Source organism: Prionailurus viverrinus, chromosome A1 (genome assembly GCF_022837055.1).
Source record: "Prionailurus viverrinus isolate Anna chromosome A1, UM_Priviv_1.0, whole genome shotgun sequence".
In the NCBI taxonomy this organism is placed as follows: domain Eukaryota; kingdom Metazoa; phylum Chordata; class Mammalia; order Carnivora; family Felidae; genus Prionailurus; species Prionailurus viverrinus.
The window spans coordinates 55,552,877-55,575,409 of NC_062561.1; the positions used below are offsets into that span (position 1 = coordinate 55,552,877).

At 34.8% G+C, this 22,533-nt stretch overlaps 1 long non-coding RNA gene across 1 annotated transcript; it reads left to right on the plus strand.

Annotated features, from left to right (window-relative positions):
• The first annotated feature begins 3,623 nt into the window (after nucleotides 1–3,623).
• On the plus strand, nucleotides 3,624–13,600 carry LOC125167645 (uncharacterized). The gene is made up of 3 exons (XR_007152868.1): nucleotides 3,624–3,674; nucleotides 12,429–12,559; nucleotides 13,221–13,600. It is a non-coding gene; the product is annotated as an uncharacterized LOC125167645 (long non-coding RNA).
• The last annotated feature ends 8,933 nt before the right edge of the window (nucleotides 13,601–22,533 follow it).

Sequence of the window (22,533 nt, forward strand, 5' to 3'; positions counted from 1 at the left end):
AAAATTAAATGGACAGAATTTTGATTTAATAAAATGATGATTATCTTGTTTTCTCATAGCCTATTCATTTTTAATCCGTTTATACTTCAAGAAATAGAAAGAGCATACCAAAGCAATCTTGACAAAGAAGAACAAAGCTAAGCTTTAATAATCCCAGATTTCAAACTATACTACAAAGTTTTAATAATCACAGTATAGTACTTGCATAAAATAGACACAGAGATCAATGGAACAAAATAGGGAGCCCAGAAATAAGCCCATGCTTATATGGTCAGTTAATCTACCCGCCCCCAAAAGGGAAAAATATGCAACGAAGAAGTAAAGTGTCTTCAAAAAATTGTCTGGGAAAACTGGAAAGCCTCATGCAAAACAATGAAACTGGACCACTTTCTTTTGCCATACACAAAAATAAACTCAAAATAGATTTAAGACCTAAGTGTAAGACCTGAAAATTTAAAACTCCAACAGAAAACTTAGGTACTAAATTCTTAGACATTGACCTTTGCAATAATTTCCTGGATCTGACTCATCAGGCAAGAGAAACAAAAGCAAAAATAAACAATTGGGACTATATCAAACTAAAAAGCTTTTGCAAACTGAAGGAAACTATCAATAAAAGTTAAAGCAACTTACTTAATGGAAGAAGATATTTACAAATAATATATACAATAAAGGGTTAATATCCGAAATGTATGAAGAACTCAACATAAATTATTTAAAAATGGGCAGAAGACTTGAATAGACACTTTTCCAAAGAAGACATGTAGATGGCTAATAGACACATGAAAAAATGTTCAACATCACTAATCATCAGGGAAATAAAAATGAAAACCACAATAGGATATTACCTGACACCAGTCAGAATGACTAGTATCAAAAAGACAAGAAATAACAAGTGTTGGTGAGGCTGTGGAGAAACGGGAACTGTTGGTGGAATGTAAGTCAGTGTAGCCAGTATGGAAAACTCTATGGAGGTTCTTCAAAGAATTAAAAATAGAACTGTCATATGATACAGCAATCCACTCTAATTACATATCCAAAGGAAATGAAAACACAGTATGGAAGAGATATCTGAACTCTCTAAAGCATTATACATAATAACCTAAGGAAGGAAACAACCTAAGTGTCCATCACCATATGAGTGGATAAATAGTTAGCTGGGATTGGAGATACCAGGATCCAAGGGAGATGAAAACATCATTATGGTGAATCTGGCACTTTCCTCTGCTTTTCCATCAAGACATTTGCTAATATGCAGCCTGGGGAGAAAGACTACATATCCCAGCAGAAACCGAAGGAATCTATGAGATTTTAGTAGGCAATAGGGCAGGAGAGAAGAGAATTGGATTTCAGGCCAGCCAAGGCAGTCAGACTTGAAGGGCTAAATTCCCAGTGAGAAATGGGTTTGACATTTTGCAACACTTTAATTGTTGATATGTTTCCAGATGCCTAGGCTATACAAACAGAAAGCAGCTGCTGTTAAAATGCTGAATAGTTCAGTGAAACCATCAGAAATTTTGGTTGTAAGGAGATAAAAATTAGACTTTCAGAACTATGAAGAAGGAAGAGTATAGATAACATTTCCTTCTTTCAATTAAGTCTCTAATTGGCTAATTTACACAGTTAAGAACATACAAGAAAGAGACCCAAAAAGCTCTGAAAACTATTGTTTGGATCGTGAACTGAATCTAATTTCATTGTCTTTCTGATAATTAAATATGACCTGTTGGAGGAGACTCTAGAGTTTGTAGACTCTACAATTTTCATACACTATTTCAGATAATTTCTCAAAAAATGAGCAGACCAATAAACTAGACCAATTGAAAAACAGTATCACTTGAAATTGATTCATAAAAGCCTAGATTCCTGAGTTATCAAAATGGATTAAAAATTATAATGTGAGGGGCGCCTGGATGGTTCAGTCGGTTAAGCATCCGACCTAGGCTCAGGTCAAGATCTTGCGGTTTGTGAGTTCGAGCCCACATCCAGGCTCTGTGCTGATGGCTGGGAGCCTGGAGCCTGCTTCAGATTCTGTCTCCCTCTCTCTCTGTCCCTCCCCTGCTCATGCTCTGTTTCTGTCTCTCAAAAATAAATAAATGTTAAAAAATTTTAAAAATTATAATGTGATTAATATATTTGTGAAAACAGAGGGTGTATAATGTGACTAATATATTTGTGAAAAATAGAGGGTGAGATATAAAATTTTGTCAGGGAAAAAGAAGATCTATAAGAGAATATTATGAGACTTCTTGGAGTGAGATATGTGTATATATACATACACACATATATATAAAATTAAAGTTGAAAGTAAAAGAATGAATTTAACAGTAGGTTGGACACAACTGAAAAACTCACTAGAAAATGAAAAAATTGGAGGACACTGAAAAGCACACAAACTGAAAAGGAAAAGGGAAAAAATGTGGGAAAACCCAGAAAAGAGGGTAAGGCATTTAGTTAGAAGTTGTACTTTACTTGTAACTGGCTTTCCAGAAGCAGAGGAAAGAATGGAGCAGAAGTGACTTCTGAGAATATTCCCTACGAACTTCCCACAGCTGAGAATATTCCCTACGAACTTCCCACAGCTTGGGTTACACCAATGTCTGCCTCTGGTTTTTCAGGCTGGGAACTCTGTGGAGTTCTGCATCAAAGTTTTAACCATCATTTATACCTCCAACTGTAGCCTTCTCTCAGTATAAATCCAAAAAATGTGATGACTCATCTCATGCTTCACTCTTCTTCCAAGTATTGAATCCACTCTAGAATCTGCCTGATTTTGTTCACTCTCTAGTAACTTCAAGTACTTTTAATTTTGTAATTGTCCAAGATTTATATGAGCTGACATTGTTATGGAAGTCTATGGTAGGAGCTTACCTGGATAGGCTCAAATTGTACCCCTGCCATATGGGAAGAAGGTTCAGTAACTATTTTAAAATATTTCATTTTGATGAACATTTTTTGAGGATTTATTCTATTTAAGTTAATATTGCAACTGTTGGGGTTAAGAAGAAAATTAAACAAGATTTCAGTTTTAAGTACCTTAAAGAAAGAACATCAATAAAAAAAATACTGTAACTTTTTATGATAGAGGCTAAGAAAAAGTCATGTTCTGAATGCTACAAAATCTGTCTGAAATGTGAAAGGTGGATGAATTTTAAAGGGGTAAAACTAACCTCAGAGAATAATGCATTATTTCAATATTTTCAGTAATAGATAATACATGTATGAATTAGTAGAGAAGGAATATTAACAGTTGGCATGCAAAGGCAGAAAATAAGAGTCAAGTAAGATCTAGAACATAAAATAGATAAACAAAAACTTATTTAGAAGGTCAGAAGTAGTTCTCATGGTAAAGAGTTGTTAAGTGAATATCACTTAACAGAATTGTGTTAACTGCAATGTATTAGACTTGGATAATTGGACACATGATCGAAGATTTACCAGTAATTACTGTGTTTAAGTATTCTACAGTAATAGGTAATTCTTTCCATCCAGGTTTTTTGTGGAGTCAAATGAGTGAAGTGAATACATATTTGTATATCATCCAATGATAACTGTAAAGAACTCATGAACATAACCATGGTAACCACAACAATTAAACATATGGAGATCTAAGGAGAGTATATGGAAGAAGGACAGAGTCATGAGCTATCTCTGAGGCACCACAATGCTGAGAGGTAAAGATACACCTTTTTAATGTGTCCTCCTTTAATTACATAGACATTTCCAGACCTAATAGCACTGGTTTATTGGAAGAAACGTTTTCTACTTATTCCACTGAGCATAGCAATAATTCATAGAAATAAGGTACATGCTTATTAAAAATGATTAATTTTCTCCAGGCTAATGGAGAAATTTTGAGTACTTGAACTAGAAAATTCGGAAACATAAAAATACCTTATCAAATACTTGGCTAGATTCTAACTTTTGCAGAAAGTCTGAAGGCCAAAAAGGATGTAGAAAAATATGCAATGTATGCATTCGGGAGAAAAATTAATGATCCAAATCTTGGAAATATAAGGTATGAATAAAGCTTAAAGGAATGATAATTAGGTAGCTCGAGAGAAGACTGCTGGCAGGTGACCTAATAACTTGTATTCTGTATAAGAAGGGTCATTATAGTTTAAAAAATGAATCCTTATTGAAGTGAGCCAAGGCAGCTGTATTTAATTATGGCAAGATAGATGTGGGTTTCACTGAATTAAACCATTTTAGCATTTGGAATAATTACTATTGAAAATGAGTCATTGAAATTTTTTTTTCTTTGAAGATCTAGTATAATGCTGATTTGGAATAGGTGATATGCAAGTCTTTTACAGAAATTATATGGAATTTTAAGGGAAATTAAAAACATACAGTTTAGAAAGTGGTTGTGTTAATTTAACACTGAAGTTATCATGGAATTAACTGGTGTATTTCAAAAATAACTCTGATCTCCAAGCTATGGCAAATAAATAATGAATTTTTTATTTGTAAGCTAATAAAAACAATTTATGTATAAATCTAAGTATGTGTACATCTGAATCATAAAATAAAAACAGCAATATTTTTAGGATAAATTTAGATACTCTCTAATCCAACACCCATTCCTGGAAATTTATTTCTTATATCACAGGAACACAAAAAATAATCTATGTAAGTATGATTATTGCCACATTATATATAGTAGCAACAAGTTCCAAGCAAAGTAAATACCTATCAATGGAAAAATGTATGAAATTATTTTACATACTGATTGATAAACATTATCCAACCAAAAATAATATTTGAAATGTATTAAGAGAATTTGCAGAAGTTATTGTTGAGTGAGGAAGGAAATGCATGTGTAATAATTACATTACAGTAAAAATAATCTGAGCATGCAAATAAATATATGCACATATATGCCTGCAAATAGATGGAGGGTGTTCCTTGTTGATTCATTTATTATGAATTGGCATGATAAATGATGAGGAATAGACTGGGAGTGGAAAAGGAAAAGAAAAGAAAAAAGATAAAAATTGCTATGATTGCCAAATAATAAAAACAAAAGGATAATCACTTTGTTGCTTTTACATAAATTATGCATATTTTAGAAATAAAATCTAAAATGCTTTTAATGAAATTGGTGAAAATGATTTTCTTTTTTTTTAAATTTTTTTTAATGTTTATTTATTTATTTATTTATTTATTTATTTAATGAAATTTATTGACAAATTGGTTTCCATACAACACCCAGTGCTCATCCCAAAAGGTGCCCTCCTCAATACCCATCACCCACCCTCTCCTCCCTCCCATTTTTAATTTTTTTTAACGTTTATTTATTTTTGAGACAGAGAGAGACAGAGCATGAATGGGGGAGGGGCAGAGAGAGAGAGGGAGACACAGAATCGGAAGAAGGCTCCAGGCTCTGAGCCATCAGCCCAGAGCCCGACGCTGGGCTCGAACTCACGGACCTCGAGATCATGACCTGAGCTGAAGTCGGACATTTAACCAACTGAGCCACCCAGGCGCCCCAGAAGTTGGTGAAAATGATTTTCTAATGAATTGCAGCACTTACTTAGAAAGTATGATCCTTAATATGGTACAGAAATATCTCCATCACCTAAGTTATACAGCAGCTAAAAATACAGTGAGGACTGTATTAATGTGTATAGTAATTAATATGTGTTGGAAAATTTATTGTTCATCTTAAAAATCTTATGCTTTTCAGGTTATTTGAAAATAATAGAAATAAAATTTCAGTGTACAGAAAAAAAAATGTACTTAAAAATGCCTCGTTGCCTAAAGATAACAAGAACTCTGTGGCATTTAGTACTACTATTATTTTATTTATTACACAATTAAAAAAACAAAATTTGCCTTGAGTTTCATTGGCTTTCAGAAAACCTTTTTTTGAAAGTTAGTGAAAGTGAAAACAAAACTTACTAAAATTTTCACTGTTAATTACATTAAGAGGTGACGCTTTTCTTGTCCATGCCTTGAAGAAAGAAGAGGAAAAATATTTCTTAAAAAATAAAGGTTATAAATTCACACCTGTAAACCCTGTGCCAAACAAGGAGAAAAAAAAAACTAAATTGGGAAGCATAATACTTTCCTAATGGAAACACTGATAGTCTGGACTTTCTAACCCCTGGTATTATGTACAGCATTATGACCTTGAATGCTGTGAGATAATACTTTTTTCCCTCTTTCCTTTTTTTTTTTTTTTTTTTTTTCATTTCAAAAATTCCCATTAACCTAAGTCATTGAGATGCTGGGGTTAGAAAAAAAAAAAAGTTCACATGAAAGATGATAATTAGTTTGGGAGGTTGAGTTTAACTTTTTCTAAGGATACAGTGTCTTTCATTACTTAGAAACACATTTTGGTCATAGAATGGAAGGGAAATATGCCCTTCAGGAAACTTGTAACTAATGGGAAATCCTTCTGCTCTGCACAGTCTTAGGAATTGGATAGAATTTTTCAAACACCATGTCTTTTTTTGTAAATATATATCTTTTCATAAGAAAGTACCTTTTTTTTCACATCTTTAATAACTTGGAAGATTATTTTATCATCAAATATACCAAAATCAAATCAGGTCTCGCTCTTTATTTTTCTAGTTCCATGTTCCTATGTAATAAAACAAAAATGCTTAAACAATAACTTTAAAAATGCTTTTTTAAAAGACACATGTGAAGAAATTCTGCTTTACACTTTATTTTCTCCAATCTAGCGACAATAGCTTTTGTGATAATTTTGCTTCTTCATCAAATTAGTCATACATATATATGTATTTGCTCTTCAGTACAAAATCCCGACTGAGAGACATTTCCATGAAGTAAACTTGGTTAAAGGGAAAGAGGAAATGAGACAATTTGCCTTTAGGGTCAAGTTCAGTTTTACAATAGTACTTTAGGAATTTATGAAAAGAAAATAGGAAAAGACTGTGTGACTACTGCAAATGGTCATAATTTCAAAGAGAGTGACAGTGAATGTTTCTGAAACTTCAAACCATCTAAGTACTTTGGAATAATTTGTTTGGTTTTGTAGAGCTTTATGCTTTTAGATATTTATAGTTGCAAAATATATATATTGTATAATAGATGTATGTTAGATATAGACACATATGTATTTTTCTATATTTTAAAATTTTTCTCTTGCCTGGAAAAACAGTAACTAATCCTTCTATATAGGGCTCCATCACCATATGAAAACCGGAAGAACTCAGCATGTGTTTTTATCCTTCAGTGTACTTCTGTTTTCTTTATGTAACAACAGGATTATAGAGTGGTGTAAAACATCTTCTTGTTTTGGTGTTGTCTATAGGAGTTTATGCCTAATCAATAATGGATACTAACTATTACTGTTTCCTTTTGGTCAGTTATGTTTGTTTGAAACAATTTTTTTGTTATCAGAAAATATTTAAATGATGGTGGTTGGTATCTCTTTATCAGTAAATGCTTATCTATACTTGTACTTTTATATATTTGTTTATACAGACATCCTGTTTTATTCTGAATAAAAATACTATAACCTAGGGGTGCCTGGGTGGCTCAGTCGGTTAAGCGTCTGACTTTGGCTCCAGTCATGATCTCATAGTTCGTGATTTCGAGCCCCGCGTCAGGCTCTGTGCTGACAGTTCAGAGACTGGAGCCTGCTTTGGATTCTGTGTCTCCCTCTCTCTCTGCCCCTCCCCTGCTCACACTCTCTGTCTCTTAAAAATAAATAAACATTGAAAAAAATTTTAAAATTCTATCTTCAATGCCCCTTCGTGTCTGTTTCAAGTTTTTGCTCTCCTTGAAAATTTATATTGAATTTTGTGTAAATTTTTATATCTATTTTTCAGTTTAATTCTCTTTAATTTTTGTTTAATATCCTGTAAACATTGTTCAAGTGGTTTATAATTTCAAAATTACATTTTTTTTCTAAAAAATTATTTTCTGTTTAATCATCCTGTAATACTTTACACTATTCATTCTTGAATAATTTAGTTCATTTTCATTTCTCTAAGCATGTCATACAAGTATGACAAAAGTATGACTGAAAAGAATTTCCAGAGATACTTTTTATTTCCTTTTTCCTATTGATGCTTCTCTGCTTCCCTACTCCTCGTTACCCATGTCCCCTATCTAAGACTTAGTTATATGATTCTGGTTCAAAGTTTTGCCCCATGGAAATGTAAGTGTAATAAAATATTTAAAAAGCCATTCAGATTTCCTTAGAACTGTTGGGTAAGTCCAAGTACTGATGACATAGATTAAGTAACCCAAATTTTAAAGAAAGCCACTCCTAAACAAGACAAAATAGTTTCTTCTGACTTGTATGGCAGGCAGCCTTATTGCATAGAGCGTGATGTCACTTCCACCTCCTTTCTATACTAGAAGGACACTGGAGAGAGAGAGAGAGATGGTGTTTTGGATTTGTGACATAATGGGAATGTTGTGTATATATTCACAGCCATTTCTGTCAGCCTGTTCAAACCCTTCCACGGGAATGGTGGAAATTCCTCTGGACAGATTGATATGTTTCACACAAAACACGGTGGAACATAAACCCATGATTAGCCCAAGAGAAGAATTTATGATAGTAGGCTTGGAAGGAAATTTAGTGCAGTTTACTTGGAGAAGAGACTGATGCTACTTCCACCCTGCCCTCATACTCTGCTTTGTTAGGTGGAATAAAAGAGTACCTCATCTGTTTTTCCTTTATGCAGAGAACTATGGAATTACTGAAAAACTACTAAGCCAGACTCTACTTGAGAGGAATTTACAACATTAAGTTGGTTTGGCTAAGGGGCTGATATTACCAGCCCAAATCAGGGCACACCAGAGAAATCTCTCCAAGGCAGACATAATGTCTGTAATATAAGACAACTCTGCCTTTCCTCTGTCATCCCTTTTTTCAACCCTGAAACAACTAATCTCAAAACAACTTTTGTGAGGACACAGAAAATACAAGATCATTTTGTACCTCTCCCAAGTCCAAGTTTCCAAGTTACAAGTCTGCCTTGATGAGGGTAGGGGACTTTCTGATTTGGGCATGAAGATTTGAGATTTTAAGTGTTCTAGACTGATCATAATTTTTAATAACATATTAATTGTTACTAGTTTTTCTATCTATCTATCTATCTATCTATCTATCTATCTACCTATCTATCTACATACTGATAAGTTAAAACAGCCCAAGCTTGGTTAAAAAAACCAGGGGAGTGAGGTTCAAATCTACTGAGGAAAATCCCATGTTGACTATCTCCAAAAGATACTCTTGTCTGATTCCTACTGCTTTCCAAAGTGAGCTTGCCTCTCCGAATTTTTTTAAAATCTTTTTTACATTTATTTATTTTTGAGAGACAGAGTGAGACAAAGTAAGAGTGGGGGAGGGGCAGAGAGAGGGAGACACAGGATTGGAAGCAGGCTCCAGACTCTGAGCTGTCAGCACAGAGCCTGACGCAGGGCTTGAACCCACAGACCATGAGATCATGACCTGAGCTGAAGTCAGACGCTCAACCATCTGAGCCACCCAGGCACCCCTCCCAAACTTTTTAAAGTAAATTAAAATTTACATCTGAAAACCTTTCATGTTTTTGACTTTTGTACTTTTAAAAATGACCAAGGCTGGTTTCTTTTTAAAAAAAAAATTTTTTTTTAATGTTTATTTATTTTTGAGACAGAGACAGAGCATGAACGGGGGAGGGTCAGAGAGAGAGGGAGACACAGAATCCGAAGCAGGCTCCAGGCTCTGAGCCGTCAGCACAGAGCCCGATGCAGGGCTCGAACTCACGGACTGCGAGATCATGACCTGAGCCGAAGTCGGACGCTTAACCGACTGAGCCACCCAGGCGCCCCGAGACTGGTTTCATGAATGCTTACTCAGGCTGAGAAAATTTTACTAACTTGGCAAAGCTAATATATTACCAGAAAGGGAATATTTATACCATTTCTATCAGTAATATAAAAATCAAGTCCTACCTTCACTATTAAGTATGGTCCAGTTTTTCTTCATTTGCCAAATCGTAAAATGTGGTGGGAATACCAAAGTGAGGAAATGAAAAAATACCAACAATAATTAGCACTTACAGAGATCAGGAATATAAGCAAGATGTCCTAGAAGACAGAAAAAAGAATTTTTACTTATGATTGTGAAATGGAAAAGGATCTTGGAAAATGGGTATTTAAGCTTAGCTGTAAAGAAGAAATATATTTTTTAATTTTTTTAATGCGTATTTATTTTTGAGAGAGAGAGAGGGAGAGAGAGAGACAGGCAGAGTGTGAACAGGGGAAGGAGCAGAGAAAGACACACACACAGAATCTGAAGCAGGCTCCAGGCTCTGAGCTGTCAGCACAGAGCCTGATGCGGGCCTGAAACCACGAACCATGAGATCATGAGCTGAGCCGAAGTCAGACACTTAACCAACTGAGCCACCCAGGCGCCCAAGAAGAAGTATTTTTAAATGAACTTTTTATTTTGAAGTAATAGTAGATTGACATAAAGTTGCAAAGATAATATAGTGGACGTAAGCAAGAAGTATGAAGTGTATATTGGCTATTGGGTACATGAGGATGCTGAGGGAAAGGTAATAGTCAGGAATTCCTTTATCAGTTCCTTCTACAAATATCTACTGAGCTCCTACTTTATGCTGGTCAACTTTATAGACCCATGGTGATCATCAGTGAACAAGAGAGAGAAAATATCCCTGTCAGCATAGGAATTATATTTTATCAAAGAAATGAAGATAAACACAATCAGCATAATGTATAGAAGCCAATAGTATATTTGAAAGTAATAGTAAAAAAAGCAAATATCAAGAACAAGTAAATGCTGATAAGGTTAAGAGGTGTTGGGAGGAGAAGAATTTGTGTCAGGAAAGATAAACGACTCTTTCAAGAAGATTTATTGCAATAGGGAGCAAAGTAATGGAGTGATACCTAAAATAAGGAAGTGCAGTCAAGAGAAAGTCTTCTTTCCAGTAAAGTATGAGAAAGAACACCATGCTTTTGTACCCATGAGAGTGATAAAGTGGCTAATAAAAAAATTAAGATGTAGGAGAGTGAGAAGGGAAAACTGTTGGAGCAATGTCTGAATCAGCGAGAGAGCGTGATATATAGTGCATCACTCAAATGAATCCAGGGTTTCAGACTCAATCAAGTAGGTGAAGCATGGTCCCACTCACTGAGGTAAGATACATAAGAGGAAAAGCAAGTTTGGAAAGGAAGAACATAAACTCACTTTTCCAAGTGTTATAAGAGGGACATTCTTTAGGAAGTGTGCTTCTCTGTACTTTTATCTGGGGCAAGAATCCAAATAGAGGTCTAAATATAACATGCTAACTAAAATTTACAAATAAAACCAACAAATAAATAATATATATTATATCTTCCTACCTTGACAACCATCTCTTAACAATGGAAAAATAGAAGGAATAGGTTGTAATCTTTGGTTATGTAACCAAAGGCTGGCAAACTTGCAAAGACAAAATGATTTTTTCCTACTTTATTGGGACATAATTGACATACAGCATTGTATAAGCTTAAGGTGTATAGTGTGATGATGTATGTGTATATACTACAAAATGATGAGCACAATAAGATTAACACATCCATCAAAACACGTAGTTAGCATTTATGTGTGTGTGGTGAGACCACTTAAGATCTACTCTCTTAGCAACTTTCCCATATATAAGACAGTGTTGCTAACTATAATCACCATACTGTACGTTAGTTCTCAAATTACTTATCTCATAATTAGAAGTTTATATCCTTTGACCACCTTCACCTATCCTATTTGTTCCACCCACCTATATCTGAAAATATATGTATATGTGTAAACACACATATATATATTTTATATGAAGGGCACCATTATTTCTCTGAATAATTTAGTAGCATCTTGTTTAAAGTAAATGTTATTACATCAACAGTAATTAATCATCATCCTCACTGAGTGTTTTGGGAATAACTACAGGTTAAGATATAATGTGGCCACAAAAATATTCAAAATGTAGACAAGTACGGAAAATATTCTATGTAATCTTTGATTGATATAAAAACTCTAATAGCTATCTGTTGATCCTGTGTCTCACAGTGACAAATATAAACTATGTACTGCCAATTGAAAAAAAAGATTCTGGACTTTAGTCAAAATTTGGTTGCTGCTGAAAAACTCATTTCTCATTATCCTCTGTCTTAGAGCCATGAAGATAATGCCAAAGACAATCATTTTAAGTTCACTAAATACCACTAAAATTTTAGTTGTTTATTTGAAAAATGTGAATGTATTATATTATATATTTATTTAATTTAAATTCATAATTCTAGTATTCAACATTATCCAATTATCAAAAAAGCATTGGTATCATTCTTCACGTATGCTGTATCTATCTGGCTATCTAACTATACTGAGATTAATTATTTAATATTCTAAAATCTTTCTGAGCCATCACGTTCAATGGTTGTGAATGCCATGTTAACAGAGTGCCGCTGGAACCAAGATGCAGAACAGAAAGAGAAGCAAGAAAATTGACACTTGGCACTATTGGAAAAAAACACTTCATTATACTAGAATCACTGAGTTCATGCAGTCTAAGTGGAAAGATTTGAAAAGGTAAATGAAATATCTTTTCATTTCTGCCAGTTAAATCCTCCGTGAACTCTGAAGCAGTATCTCTCTCCAATATTGCTAGTGGTGTACCCTTGTTCTCTTCAAAGCATTTTTAAGCAGTCAACATCTGTTTCAATGACTTAGAGCAACCAAAGTAAAGAAATATATTCTTCTCTTTACTCTTGATTCTGTGTGGTGTAGTGGTGTGTGTTTGTGTGTGTGTGTGTGTGTGTGTGTGTGTGTGTGTGTGTGTAAGAGACAGAGAGAGAAGTGGGCCCTCTTTAGCTTGGGGCCCATGTCAGCAGATTATTGTTCCAGAGTCTAGGGAAGTAATGAATGGGAGAGAGTGAACTGGAAATTGAGCATATGCAAATAGGATCATTGGAACTCCTATGATTCTACATGAAGAGTGAGAAGATAATCTAGGACTGAATTTCTGAGGGGGAAATAGATTTGGGTAGGAAATAAGAATACAATGCAAATTCTAAAGAACAACCAGAAAAGTGGGAGGAAGGAGCACCTGGGATCATAGAACATAAAACGAGAGAATGACAATGAGGTAAACAAACAAATGCTACTAAAATAAAGTCTAGAAATAATTTTATTGTGAAGATTCTGTTAATTGTCTACCTAATAGCATCTTCCCACCTTTTTCTTTGCTAAGTGAATCTTAGTCTGAAGATATAGGAAAAAATTAGAATCCTGTTCTCCACTGAAGCAATGAATGACCATATATCCCAGTTTTGGTCAATGAGATAGAAGAGAAAACTCCTTTGGAGAGCTTTCCTGAGAGAGGTTTTGCACACTGGAATCAAGGGGTAACAGACAAACTTCATGTGATCCTTTCTGGAGTTGAATATTGATATACTATCTGAAACTGTTGCAGCCAGCATTTGATGTGGAAGAACAAGCCAAGATATTGACAAGGTCCAGCTCTGATATCATTGTGCTATTTTACTTATAATAGCAGCTACCTGCCTCCAGATTCCTTGTTAAGTAGGGGTGGGGAGTGTGGAGAGGGAATAGAAAATAAAAATTTAAAAAAAAAACAACAATAAAATGGTTAGCATAAACTGCAGTGAGTAATTTTTTTTTTTTGCTTGTTTGGTTGATTGCTGATGTTGTTTTAACAGATTAAGACATCTTACTTGTTACATATGGATTAACAATTATAATTGAAGAGATCAGTAATCCTGGAGGTGTGTGACTGCAAACTATTTTGTGGTAAATTGGAAAATGAAGTGGGAGGCAAAACAAGAGAGAATGAGGGTTAGACCTTTTCAATAGCCTTTGCTCAGGAAGTTGGGCAGGCTAGATGGATACATGAATTTGAAGGAAGTTATTTTTATTTTTTGGCTTTATTATATACCTTTTAAAATATATCTTTAAAAACATATTTTGTAGTCAGAGAGGTTTGGATTTAAATCCTGGTTCCACAACTTCCATTAGGTAATTAAACAAATCCCTTAATGTCACCAAGCATAAGTTTCTTTACATCTTAAAAAGAGATTTTGATAAATTTAATATTATTCTATTGAATTGGCAGAAAAATCAGAAGCAGAAGCAGTGCTAGTTAATTCATATTTCTAGTCTCTTTCAAATAAATTACACTGCTCTTGAATTTAATATTGTTCTTTTTTGACAATGATTAATATGATGATTATTGATGAGTACAAGCTGACTTTCAGTTAACTCTTGAAACGTATGCATATCTGTTTCATAATGATAATAGGACAATTTATGATGTATAAACAATAAATCATTGAAGAAAGAGGTCACTAGAAATTTAAATATTTATAGATAGTGAAATAGATCAAAAACTTTGTGATGAATTAAAGCAATAGAGAGCACATTTATTTCTTAATTGTCAATTATTTTCATGACTAATGTACCTCCCATAAGGAATGTTATGATGATAAACAAAAGACTCTTTTTTTTTTTTAATTTTTTTTCAACGTTTATTTATTTTTGGGACAGAGAGAGACAGAGCATGAACGGGGGAGGGGCAGAGAGAGAGGGAGACACAGAATCAGAAACAGGCTCCAGGCTCTGAGCCATCAGCCCAGAGCCTGACGCGGGGCTCGAACTCCTGGACCGTGAGATCGTGACCTGGCTGAATTCGGATGCTTAACCGACTGCGCCACCCAGGCGCCCCAACAAAAGACTCTTAAGTGAGCAATTTTTAAAAATCTGGCTGATATCAGTTTGTTTACTGCATTAGTCACATACAACTTTCTTATTCTGAACACAAAGTAATAATTTGAAGAATCACTGAGGGTTGAACAATGTCATGTTAATTAATGGACAATATGGTTTAAAAAATTAGCAAGAATTACAGAATGATTATTTCTAAACACACATAAACATATGCATTTTTAGTCATGCAATATGATTTTGTATATTATTTTTTTTTAATTTTTTAAAATTTATTTATTTATTTTGAGAGAGACAGAGTGAGTGGGGGAGGGGCAGAGAGAGGGAGAGAGAGAATCCCAGGCAGGCTCCACACTGTCAGTGTAGAGGCCCATGTGGGGCTCAAACTCAGGAACCATGAGATCATGCCCTGAGACAAAACCAAGAGTCAAATGCTTAACCAGCTGAGCCCCCTAAGCAACTCTGATTTTCTATATTCTTATAAATTATTCTGACTTAATTGGGAAAGGGTTAAAAATATATTATGTAGTATGTACTTTGTGAGAGGCAATATGAAAAGCACTTAATTACCTAGTGCCGACTCACAATAATCATAAGAAAATTTCCATTTTATAGACAAAAACAAAAGTCAGTGAGATATAATAATTAGCCAATGTTTTAACATCTAACGAGGGCTGATTACAAATCTATTTGCCTCTCTGTTTTGCTGCCTCCAAAATAATTTAAATTCATTTTTTATCGTGTTATATTTGATACATTAACGTTTTATTCATACTAGAATGCTTCCTTTTGGAAAGAAAACATATCATTGTAAACAAAAATCATTTGCCTATATATTTTTAGGTGAGCAATATGAATAGTTATGTTTGTACAAATCAGAGCATAATTAATATCTCTTAATGGTCAAAGAAAATTATATTCATGTGTAGAGTACAGAAATCTGAAGATTCATCCTTGAAAGGGATGCCCTGGACTTTCATATATTCATCCATATCCACATTCTATCATCTTTATCTTTTTTCATGATAATATAATAAGATATTACATAATATATATAGTAGATGAAACATTGACAACTATCATCAATGAAATATTTCCAGTGTTATTAGAAAATAATAAAAAATTGTTCTCTTTTTGGAAATGAAGAAAAAAAACAAGATTACACCAAACTATCTCTCCCTTTGACAACACTTATAAACTCTGGGTTAAATAAAATTAAACAAATGTTTGAGGGCATAAGGAAGCAAACAAAAAGGCAGAAAATTAGAGAGGTTATATCATTTAAAACGAGGAGAGAAAACAAGGGGGACTCCCGGTTTAACTGGCATATTACTTCAGTGTACTCCTCGAATAACATAGAGCCCACGACAAAGAGTACAAGAGAAAAGCAGCAGCTTCATTACACTGAAGATTCAGAGGTTGGAATCAGAGCTGGAACTGCTGAGAATCACAGGGGAGATTCTAGAAAAGAGAGAGCCACTCAGAGCTGCGCATGTGTCAAACTCAATTCAAAAGATTTGCTAATTTTTAAGTTATGCATTCACAAAGTGAGACTCTAAGAAATATAGCAGAAATCAACACTTGAAGCCTAAAAGTGATATGTATAAATTTAATAGCTGCCCAAGGCTTGTGAAAGAGAGTTTGGATATCAATTACTGCCAATTTAGCGGGTTTTGATGAACACTTTGGACTTACTATTGAAACTCTAGATAATCCAAATTTAAGAGAAACACATCACAGAGCTCAGAGGTGCACCTTTGTGGGGGATAAGCTTAGGAATTCCCTGAGCTTTCACTGGTGGGTTAACAAGGTATAAAGAATTAGAAAGCCACAGGATGAACATACCCAAGTATGGTAAAAAGATTTGGTAAACAAGATTAGGTAAACGGGGCAAAGGTCCCCAGTATAGGACAAAGGTATAGGAATAGGAAGTCTCAGGATGGAAGCATCCAAAATGAGGTAAACAAGATTAGGTATTCAGGGTGGAAACACTCCCCAACTTAGTACAATAGCAGAAAGCTGCTTTATGGGAAGGAAGGGCAAAAGTAGGAAAACAGGACTTTAGATGGAAGTAGGGCGAAGATGCCCAGAGGGGAGCTAACTAGCAAAAGAAGGTGCCTTGTTGACCCTGAGGTAGCATGCTCTTTCTTGTCCCCTAGACCAGTTTAGGTAAACAGAGGTGGTACCTTATGTCTGCTGTAAACAACTTTCCCACCGGCTCCAGGATTTTGTTTTGTATTGACCCAAACCCCTAAAACTGCATATCTTCAAAACCCCCTTTTCCTCACACCTGTGAGTTATTGTTTACAATTTCATTGTCTCTTTGTACACATCCATCATGCTTGTAAGCCTTCTGATCCTAATAAAAACAGCAAGGACCCTTACTCGGGGCTCTTGTCTCCTCCGGGACAGTAGCCTCTCTGAATCCTGCATTTGCTCTCTGGCTCGATAAGAGAGAACTCCAGACCCAGAGTCTATTACACATCCTAAGCCCAAGGGCAAAATCAAAATGGTTATACTATTGGACAACACCCAAAAGAAAGACCTCACAGTATCAAGGGGATGTACCAAAAATTTAGCAACTGACCCCCCAAAAGTAACACTTTTCAACAAAAATAACAGAATTCAGAATTTTTACCTACACATCATAAAAATGTGCAAGATTATGGGGCTCCTGGATGGCTCAGTTGGGTTAAGTGTCCGACTTCGGCTCAGGTCATGATCTTGCAGTTCCTGGTTTCGAGCCCCACATCAGGCTCTGTGCCTACAGCTCAGAGCCAAGAGCCTGCTTTAGATTCTGTGTCTCCCTCTCTCTCTGCCCCTCCCCACCCATGCTCTGTCTCTCTATCTCTCTCAAAAATAAGTAAAAACATTTAAAAATGCAAGATTAAAAAAATACAATTAAAAAAAATAGGAAATATGACCCATGATAAAAAGAGAAAGACGGTCAATGGAAGTGAACCAAATAACAATATTTATATTGGAATTAGAAATAAAAATACTTTAATAATTGTTAAAAATATTTTTAAATGCTTCAATTGAAGATAGATATAACAAGTGAAAAGTTGGAGAATTTCAAGGGGAATATGTAAATTCTACAAAAGAACCAAATGGAAAACTTAAATTGAAATATATATATATATATATATATATATATATATATAAATTGAGATTAAAAATTTATTATCTACTCTCTGGCAATAAAAAGATCCTTGACCTTGAAGACAGGTACATATGTATTAGCCAACATGAAGATAGGTACATTAATAGAATCCCACAGAGCCGGAAAAAAGAATTGTATAAAAATAAGCAGAACTTCTATGTGGAATTATATTAAGCCTAAATGTAATTAAAATTCTAGAAGGAAAGGAAAGAAACATTGTATTAGCTAATGTGTTTTGTGGGGGCATATGTGTGTTTTGGAAACTTTTTGCAAAATCAGTCCTCAGGTCCAAGAATTGTAGTGAACCTCAAGTATGATAAATCTATAGAAAACACACATTTGAACACATCACAGTTATAAAGGAAATATAAAGAAAACTTTTTCAAAGCAATTGTGAGCACAGCAAGGAAAATACACCACATGAAGGAAAATGATACAAACTACGATTGAATTCTCACCCAAAGGAACATAGACTAAATTAAAGTAGAACATTTTTAAAGCAACAATTTTGGGGTGCCTGGGTGGCTCAGTTGGTTAAGAGTCCCACTCTTGATTTTGGCTCAGGTCATGATCTCACAGTCTGTGAGATTGAGCCCTGCATCAGGCTCTGCACGGGCAGCACGAAGCCTGCTTGGAATTCTCTTTCTCTCTCTCTCTCTGCCTCTCCCTGGCTTGTTCTCTCTCTTTCTCTCCTTTCTCTTTCTCTTTCTCTCTCTCTCTCAAAAATAAAGAAATAAGTAATAACTTTTTTTTTCAACTTGGATTTTTAACTTGAATGAAAGTATTCTCAAAAATGAAGTAAAAGTTGAAAGACTATCATGGCAAGAGCTATCCCCTAATTGTGTTAGTATGCTGTGCAGTATATGTCGTACTGTGGGTTTTTACTTTCTACTTTTTAAATATAGTACACTGTATGTGTAGAAGGGATTTTGACTGAATTATGTGAGGAATAATTACTCAGAGTTGAAATGCTGAGTGCTATTTCATTACTTTAGAAATCATTTCATTTTTTTTAGTCAGGTGATATTATTTTGAAATTTCATTGTGAAAAAATGTTTTTGTGAGGATGCTGTTGCCATATGGACTGTGTTGTATAGTTTTTGTCATATCTATTCGATTCTCTTACTAGTGTTTCTCTCCGTAATTTAAAGGCCGGACAGGTAAAAGCTACATTTCCAAGTCTCTTTTGGAGTTAGGATTCTGGGGCATCTGAGGCTTGGCCAATCAGATGTAGTCATAAGACTTGGAAAGTGAACATTATGTAGAAGCCAGGCGTCTGCTACTGCCTTTCTTTCAACTCCCTGGCAGCGTTCATGTTTTGGGAGTTTCAGTGTCAGCATTAGTGGATGTCTCAACGGGCAGACATCTGTTTCATGAGTGCTGAGAGGCTAGATCTGGGCCAGTCAATGTGCTGATAACAGAGCATAACTAGTAATGCACATTCTGCACTAATAGCTTCCTTTTTCTGGTGATTTCCACATTGTCAGGAGGTCAGCTCTGCAGGGAGAGAGTAAGCTGAGCTCTCAGGTGTCAGAGTAGCCAACTGAATCCATAAACTAAAAATGGCAGTTGAGCTAACTACTTACTGAGATGATATAAACAACAGTCTAAAACTGGAGAAAACAATGACACCCTCTTTTCCATTTTCCACTGAGGAGTAGTCAGGGGTTGAGGGTCAGGTGGATCAGCGCAGTCATGTGGGTTCTCTATCTGTTGAGGGAGGGCAGACAAAAGATTGGCAGTTTGATAGGCCTCAGGGCTGGGGCTGTGCACAAGGCCTGGTGTGGAGCATGCAGCTTTTTCATAGGACTCTCAGGTGAATCCTTCGTAATTGCCTATGGTCAGGCCTGAAAAAAGCACTTAAGTTCTTAACTAGGAACTGGCCACCTTATATATCTTAGCTTCTTAGTGTGGCACTTGGTGGGATTAGTATCATCTAGAGGCTTTCTGATTATAATACCTTTGTGACAAAACTCTGTCACACGGCTCTTGGAATAATTCCTGAAAACACAACTTGAAATAGGTTTGTTCAGTCTTCTTTTTATTTTTTAATTTGAAGTTTTTAATCTTTATTTATTCTTAAGAGAGAGAGAGACAGAGTGCGAGTGGGGGAGGAGCAGAGAGAGAGGGAAACACAGAATCCAAAGCAGGCTCCAGGCTCTGAACTGTCAACACAGAGCCCAACGTGAGGCTCAAACTCACAAACCGTGAGATCATGACCTGAGCTGAAGTCAGATGCTTAACGAACTGAGCCACCCAGGTGCCCCTGTTTGTTCAGTAATCTTAAGGACTCTATCAGATAATTGTATTATATGCTATTATTTTTCTATTTGTAAGAATATATTTCCTACAAAAGTTCTCAAATTTTTCTTCTCAAATATTACCATAAGAATCTGGTGTCCCAAAGGGAAAAACGAAAAAAGGAAACAAAGAAAAATCATAATTTACTTAGTGACCTCCAGAAAAAAAAAATTAGGGCTCTGATTCTGGAGAGTAAGTTATATTTGTTAAGGAAAATAAATATTTTTCTATGAATAGGCTGTGTTGCTTATTAAAGCTCTCTGTAATACGATTGCCTTTAAGAAGGAAGTTTGAGAGTGTCTGTCAAATAGACTTGCTCTACACTCTCATATTAAGACCAAACGTGAAAGAGAAAACCATAGGTAAATCCTATACTAAAACTGGAAATAAGTGTCTGCTATGATTATGACTTTTTAATTTATTTAATATTTCAGCAAGTTAAATTATATAGTTAGCTTTATGACAAGGATACTATACGGTGATATTGGTCTCAAAACACTGGCTTACCTCATAAAAAGAGAGTCAGTATCCCCTCTGGCTTTTGATCTTTTAGTGAAGTGGTCACTCCAATGAAGAAGGAGCTCAACTCTTTCCAAATACCTACATAAACTACTCTTCACGAGTGAACTTATCTCCCCTACATTCATGCACCTCTCATCCAAAGCCAAATCTATGTCATAAAACAGGTGTTCATAAAGTAGCTGTCTTTAGATTCTTAAATTTTTAGTTCTATCCAAAGTTGTAAAATATACTTTCACCCACTTCAGAAGTAGTTTCCTGTGTAACAGGGTTGAGCTTATGAACTGTCATAATAGATTTTTTAAACTAGGCCCTCCTGCTCCCAAAATAACTCCTCCTTCTTCCACACAGTTCTTGGAACACATATTACATATTGATTTATGTGGATGGGTTTTAGAGCATGAACAGTTTTCAAGAACTACTAAATAGAGTCAAGCACTCATGTATTATTAGTACTTAACACACTTTTTCAACTGGTATATGGAGCTAGGCCATATTGGGCTCATCCAGATGAAGAAAAGCATCATGAAATGTGAAGTTGGTGCCAGTTGAGACATGAAGGTGAGAATTTTAGCAGATTAGACTCAAGAGAATCCTGACACGCCAAGTCTCTCATAAGCAACTCATATTAAAAACTCTCTACCTAAAACTCATGCTTACATTTCTTCAGAGAAATAGTAAATTATATTACTTTGTCCCTACACTTCAAGACAAGTTAAATTTGAACAAAATATGAAGCTATTTATCTGAGTGACAGGGACATGCCTAAAGTACCAAATGCAAAGGGACAAAATCTATGCCTGCTTCTAAACTGAAGACCATTGTCAAACTCCGGCCATACTAGTAAATGCCTAACATTTAAGAAAGCAGTATTTACTAAGACATATGATTTATTATCAACATGGGTTTGGCTGATAGAGTTATACAGACCCTACTTATCCTTAACACAAGTCATTCCCCTTTTTTAGAAGCTATGATTTTGGGTAGAATTAACCTCACTTAGAAGTGATCATGTGAAGATAATAGTTTAAAAAATGTTTTAACTTTTTTAAATTAAAATTTATAATAAAGTGTCACAAATATAAATTACAATGTTTCCAATTACAAATAAGAGAAAATCCACACCCAACTGGATTAAAAACAAGGAAGAACACAAGTGGGCCAGATTTTGAAAAAAAAAATCACATTAAGTGCAAGAAGTTGTGGCCCTGGAGCATGTTTCATCAAGATTTGGCAGACCACTAGACTATGGTTCCATCTCTCAATGATGCCAGTTGCCATTCTTCAAAGACGTAGCCTGCTTTATTTTATAAGAACACGACTATGCCCTCCTTCATATTTGGTGATAAAACCAACCATCTTAGGAAACTGCAGAGGGGGCTGTTGGTTGTCCAGTTATTCACTTCTGTTGTGAACTAGATGATAAAAAAATTTTCTCTGGGTAAACAGAGGATAACCACAACTAAATGTTTTTGAATTTGGTAAAACTTTCCAAGTTTTTGATAAGTTTACATCCATAATTCTGAATTCACCTCTGATTTCATTAAAGAAAACAATACTGATAGTCTCTTTTATTTTTCTCTTCAAATAAAATATCAATTTGAGAGCATAATTTTCTTTTGTTTTGCACTCTTAACTACTTACTCAAAGGAACACACAATACTAATCCCTTTGTCCATGTGTTGTATGTTTCCAAATTAATGAGGTGGCAAGTAAAAATATGGTACACCAGTAAATCTCCATTTATTTCAAGGAACAGTTCGTGTTTTTAATAACCTCCATAACACATGGCAATCATTTAACAAACATATCCTTCTTTAATCAATAAGTTACAAAATAT